Source organism: Macaca mulatta, chromosome 16, assembly GCF_049350105.2.
Source record: "Macaca mulatta isolate MMU2019108-1 chromosome 16, T2T-MMU8v2.0, whole genome shotgun sequence".
Taxonomy (NCBI): Eukaryota; Metazoa; Chordata; class Mammalia; order Primates; family Cercopithecidae; genus Macaca; species Macaca mulatta.
This window is the reverse complement of record NC_133421.1, coordinates 69,734,073-69,740,072: the sequence shown is the minus strand read 5'-3', so window position 1 is coordinate 69,740,072 and position 6,000 is coordinate 69,734,073. Positions and strand designations below refer to the sequence as shown.

General features: G+C 45.4%; 1 long non-coding RNA gene across 1 annotated transcript in view; it reads right to left on the bottom strand.

The window, feature by feature from the left end:
* Positions 1-897: 897 nt before the first annotated feature.
* Positions 898-6,000, bottom strand: part of LOC144335796 (uncharacterized) — a 29,894-nt gene continuing 24,791 nt past the window's right edge. The window contains exon 2 of the long non-coding RNA XR_013406976.1: positions 898-1,558. This is a non-coding gene — a long non-coding RNA (uncharacterized LOC144335796). The remainder of the gene's footprint in view (positions 1,559-6,000) is intronic.

Genomic DNA, 6,000 nt, shown 5'->3' with positions numbered 1-6,000 from the left:
GGCCTCCCAAAGTGCTGGGATTACAGGCGTGAGCCACCGCGCCCGGCTGGGAACTTGTGTTTTAGAAAGTCCTTCAGTTCCAGCCTTACTCTGGAGCACTGTAAAGTATGTAAAACAAAATGTCTGCGAGCACCACCTTGTCAGTAACCAACTGGGTGGAACCCTGCTCTATCTGGTGTCCTGTTCTGGTGTATTGGTCAGAAGAGGCTATAGTGTGCTGAGGTAAACATTTACCTCCAAATCTTAGCGGCTTCTTGACGCAACAAAGGTGTATTTTTCTCGTTCACACAAAACTGCTGCAGGTTGGGTAACTGTCCAGGTTAGCTGTCCCTTGTACAGGCTGCTTCCTTCTAGTGGCTCTACCATTTCAAACCATGGCCTCTGTGGTTGCCACTAAAGGGCAAGAGAGAACAGGAGGGTTGGACACCAGCACTTCAGTGTTTCGGTTCAGAAATGACACCTGTCACTTCCATTCACAGCCTGTTGGTCAGAGTTTGTCTCATGACCCTACCCTGACTGCATGGAAGGCTGAAGTGTGGAAGAGGACATGGGTAGTCAACGAGCATTGAGTGCCTCTGCCATGCTGGGTATCCCGGAGGAAGAGGAGACAGAGGCACAGAGGACTGGCAGACTTTGAGGTTGGATACCTAGGTTCAAACCCAAGCTCTTCTAGAATGACTAGAAGCTATGTGACCTTGGGGAAATTACTAAATTTCTCCAAGTCTTGCTTTTCTCCTGTGCCAGATGGGGATAAAATAAGAGTTCCTACCTCACTAGGTTGTTGGGAAGATAAATCAGACCATGCTTATAAAAAGCGCTAGTGGTGCTCAGCACAAGGCTGGCATTTGTATTAGTCTGTTTTCACACTGCTAATAAAGACATATCCAAGACTGGGTAATTTATAAAGAAAAAGAGGTTTAATGGACTCACAATTCTACGTGGCTGGGGAGGCTTCACAATCATGACAGAAGGCGAGAGGCATGTCTTACATGGTGGCAGGCAAAAAGAGAATGAGAGAAGCTAGTGAAAGGGGTTTCCCCTTATACAACCATTAGATCTCATGAGACTTACTCACTGCCATTAGTACAGTATGGGAGAAACCGCCCCCATGATTCAGTGATCTCCCCCCGGGTCCCTCCCGAAACACGTGGGAATTATACAAGCTACAATTCAAAATGCGATTTGGTTGGGGACACAGCCAAACCATATCAGCATTTAATAAGTGGACACTATTGATTAGTCTGTTTAGAAAAAGCTGAAGATGCTCAACATATGACTAAAAAATAGAGCTGATTGAAAAATATAGCCAAAGCCTCCCTTTCAATAGCTGGCTCCCTTGTCTGCCCCTGCCCAGGGTCCCCTTGCTCTCCTTCCCTGCCCTCTGCAAGGACTTAGAAAGACCCCCCAGTCATCCACTCTCCTGTGTGTCAGATCTGCCCCCTCCCCCAGGGTGCAGGTATCTGAAGTCTTGGTGTTGGGGACACGCATTTGAAGTCTTGGTGCTGGGGACACGCATCTGAAGTCTTGGTGTTGGTCATGGGGAGAAGACCTTGGTGCTCTGTTGAAGAATACCAAACATTAGCAAGCAGATGAGAGAGGGGCACATATGTTCCCCAAACCGTGCTCCTACTTGTGTTTATGGCAAACAGGGTGCCCAGAGAATGGAAGATGCTGAGATCCTTGAAAAGTGTCCTGGAGGAGGTCAGGTTTAGGCAAGCGACTAGGAGGGGGACCCCAGGTGGCTGAGGGAGGAGGGTAGGGCTGGAGAAGAGCCTGTTCAACCTCAACAATGGAGGAGACAGTAAGAAACCATGCTGGTGATGGAGTGAGAGATAACTCCTCACATCCAGAGAGCTCTGCACAGTTTAAAAGCAAGGCCACCTGACTGGTGAAAACTCAACAGAGCTCAGTGGCAGGGACAGCAACATGACAGTGTTATTGTCACTGGGAGGCAGTTGCTGAGCCAGGGACCACGTTTCCCAGGACCCCTTGGCCCCATGACATGTTCTTGCCAATGGAATGGGAGCAGAAGTAATGTTTGCCACTTCCAGGCCAAGGCTTTTGAGCCATGGTTATGCCTTTCATGGGGTCTCTTTCCCCTCCTATTAAATGAGTGTAGAAGATCATAGACCAGGGGGTGGTAGAGCCTCAAAAGGGAAAAAACCTGGTCTCTAAATCACTGCATGGGGGAAGGTCACCTGCAACCAAGAACACCTGCAACGAACTGGTAAATGAGTGAGAAATAAACAAAATATATTTGGGGGTTTACCTGTCTTAGTAACTAGCATTGTCTTGAAGTATGGAGAGTACATCTCTCTTTGAAGGGGCTTCTGGGGCACTGTGAGGGGTACAGAGGGATGAAAGTCCCCTTTGGCACTGCAACTGCTCCTCCTTCAATGGTCCTCTTGCTTCACAAGGGGGAAGCTCTCTTGTTCTCCTTCCCTCCTTCTCCACCCACATTCTTCCCAACAAGACAGGGACGGGACCCAGTATGGGTGGAGTTTTGGATTATCCAGTTTTCTATTTCTTAAGAATCCTTTCTCAGAGCATGAGTTGGAAGTTTTGGCACCTTTGAGAGATGTGGCCAGCTGACTCTATAACTGGGTGGGGCAACCTGGGAAAACGGGCTGGAGAGACCACGAAGGGAGGCAGTCAGTGGAAGGGAGCAAAAAGGAAAGCTAGGCCAGGGGCCTGGATGTGAATTTTTTTTTTTTTTTTTTTTTTTTTTGAGACGGAGCCTTGCACTGTTGGCCAGGCTGGAGTCCAGTGGCGTGATCTCCACTCACTGCAACATCCGCCTCCCCAGTTCAAGCGATTCTCCTGCCTCAGCCTCCCAAGTAGCTGGGATTACAGACGGGTGCCATCACACCCAGCTAATTTTTGTATTTTTAGTAGAGACAGGGTTTCTCCATGTTGGCCAGGCTGGTCTCGAACTCCTGACCTCAAGTGATCCACCCACCTCGCCCTCCCAAAGTGCTGGGATTACAGGCATGAGCCACTGCGCCTGTCCTGGCTAAGATATTTTGAGTAGAGGAAGGTCCAGGTGTTTCAGCCCCCATCTCCTCCCTGCAGGCTGAGCCAGCTAAGTAAGGATCAGGGGCCATTGTGGCTTCTCCTGGAGAGGGGAGAGTATATCACCTGTACCACTGAGGCCAGCTCATCTGTCCCCAGAGGACCATGCTCATCTCAGGTCATGGTGGCAACAGCCCCCACAGAGGGGTGGCTGAATGATGCAGCTCAGAAGGCTTGGCGGAACAGGAACACCTTCCCAAGGCCCCTTGGCGTTGTCCTGCCTTCACCTCCCAGGAGAGTGTTGAGGAAGAACATTCCTTCTTAGGAACAGGGCAGAGAGGGGAAGAGTCTTCTTGAAAGTGTTATGCATCCGACTTTCCCCCATCACATGGCCACTTTTCTTTTCCACACTCCCAGGTCTTGCACAGCCATCTGCAAATAAGTGGTACTCCTCCACCCCACTTCCCCACACACCTAGGATACCCTGATGGACTGTCTTTTCTGGCGCTCACCTCTGCTGCTGTCAACAGAAAATGAAATTTTAAAAGTTTCCTGTCTGGGCACGGTGGCTCATGCCTGTAATCCCAGCACTTTGGAAGGCGGAGGCAGGTGGATCACCTGAGGTCCAACTTGCCCAACATGGCGAAACCCCATCTCTACTAAAAATATAAAAAATTAGCCGGGTGTGCTGGCGGGCACCTGTGATCCTAGCTACTCGGGAGGCTGAGGCAGGAGAATCACTTGAACCTGGGAGGTGGAGGTTGCAGCGAGCCGAGATCATGCCACTGTACTCCAACCTGGGCTACAAAAGCGAAACTCCATCTCAATAAATAAATAAATAAATAAATAAATAAATAAATAAATATTCCTGCTGGGCACAGTGGCTCATGCCTATAATCCCAGCGCTTTGGGAGGTGGAGGCAGGAGGATCACTTGAACCCAGGAGTTTGAGACCAGCCTAGGCAACATAACGAGACCTCATCTCTACAAAAAATTTAAAAATTAACAGAGCGTGGTGGTGCACAAGTGTAGTCCCAGCTACTCGGGAAGCTAAGGCAGGAGGATTGCTTGAGCCTGAGAGGTTGTGGCTGCAGTGAATGATCGCACCACGGCACTCCACCTGGGCACCAGTAAGACTGTCTAAAAAATCACGTTTTTAAAATTCCGTCTTTAATAGCTCTTTTTAAAACCATGAAATACTTAGCAATAAATTTCACAAAAGGTATGAAAGACCTCTACATTGAAGATTACAAAATATTATTGAGAGAAATTCAAGACCTAAATAAATGTTCATGGATTGGAAGACTCAATATTGCTGGGATGACGTTCCTTTCCAAAATGATCTCTAGATTCAACTCAATTTTAGTCATAATCCTAGAAGACTCTTGTCAAAATTGAACGTGTTGATTATAAAATTTTTATGGAAATGCAAAAAACCTAGAATATCCAAACCGCCTTGAAAATGAACAAAATTAGAGGATTTATCCTGTCTGACTTCATGACATTTATGACTTTTTTTTTTTTTTTTTTTGAGATAGGGTCTTGCTCTGTCACCCAAACAGGAGTGCAGTGGTGCAACAATAGCTCATGGCAGCCTGGATCTCCCAGGCTCAAGCAGTCCTTCTGCCCTAGCCTCCTGAGTAGCTAGGATTACAGGTTCACACCACACCTAGCTAACTGTTAAATTTTTTTGTAGAGATGGGATCTCCCTATGTTGCATAGGCTGGTCTTGAACTCCTAGCCTCAAGCCATCCTCCCATCTCAGTCTCCCAAAACAACAGGATTACAGGTGTGAGCCACTGTGCCCAGCCTTCATGACTTATTAATTATAAAGCTATAGTAATCAGAATATTGTGGCAGTAACATATGGTTAAACAAATAGATAAATGGAATGAAGACCTCAGAAATAGACCCACAATTAAACAGTCATTTGATTATTGTATAAAGTCATCAAAGCAGTCCAATGTAAAGTCTATTTCACAAATGGTGCCAGAACAATTGAATATCCATATGGAAAAAAATAAACTTTTTTTTTGAGACAGGGTCTCACTTTGTCACGCAGGCTGGAGTACAGTGGCGTGATCTCAGCTCACTGTAGCCTCTACCTCCCAGACTCAAGCAATTCTCCCACCTAAGCCTTTTGAGTAGATGGGACCGCAGGTGCTCACCAGCACATCTGGCTAATTGTTGTGTTTTTTGAAGAGACAGGGTTTTGCCATGCTGCTCAGACTTGTCTTGAACTCCTGGGATCAAGCAATCCACCTGCTGTGGCCTCCCAAAGTGCTGGGATTACAGATGTGAGACACTGTGCCCAGCCTGGAAAAAAATAAATTTCAACCCCTCCTCCCTCACACTATTCATAGAAATTGATTTTAAATAGATCATAGAAATCAAAAGCTAAAATTATTTTTTAAGTTAAAATTTCTAGAAGCAAACAGGAGAATATTTTGGGACTTGAGAATAGGTAAGGCATCTTAAAATAGATCACAGAAAGTAATATATATATTTTTAAGATTGATAAATTGGACTTCATCGAAATTAAAAATTTCTGCTCTTCAAAAGACACTATTAACAAAATTATATGCAAGCCTCAGACAGGGAGAAAATATTTGCAAAACATATCTGACAATAGATTTATATGCAGAATATATAAAGGATACCTACAACTCAATAATAAAAAGATAAATACCTCAATTTTTAAAATATGCAAAATATTTGAATAGACACTTCACAAAAGAAGACACACAGATGGCCAAGAAACACATAAAAAAGTGCTCAACATCATTAGTCATCAGGAAAATATAAAATAAAACCATAATGAGACACCAACATACACCCACCAGGAAAGCTAAAATTAAAGACTGACAACATCAAATGTTGACAAGGATGTGGAACAATTGGAACTCTCATACATTATTAGTAAGAATGTAAAATGATACAACCACCTTGGGTAAAGAGCTGGTAGTTTCTTATAAAATGAAACCTGTC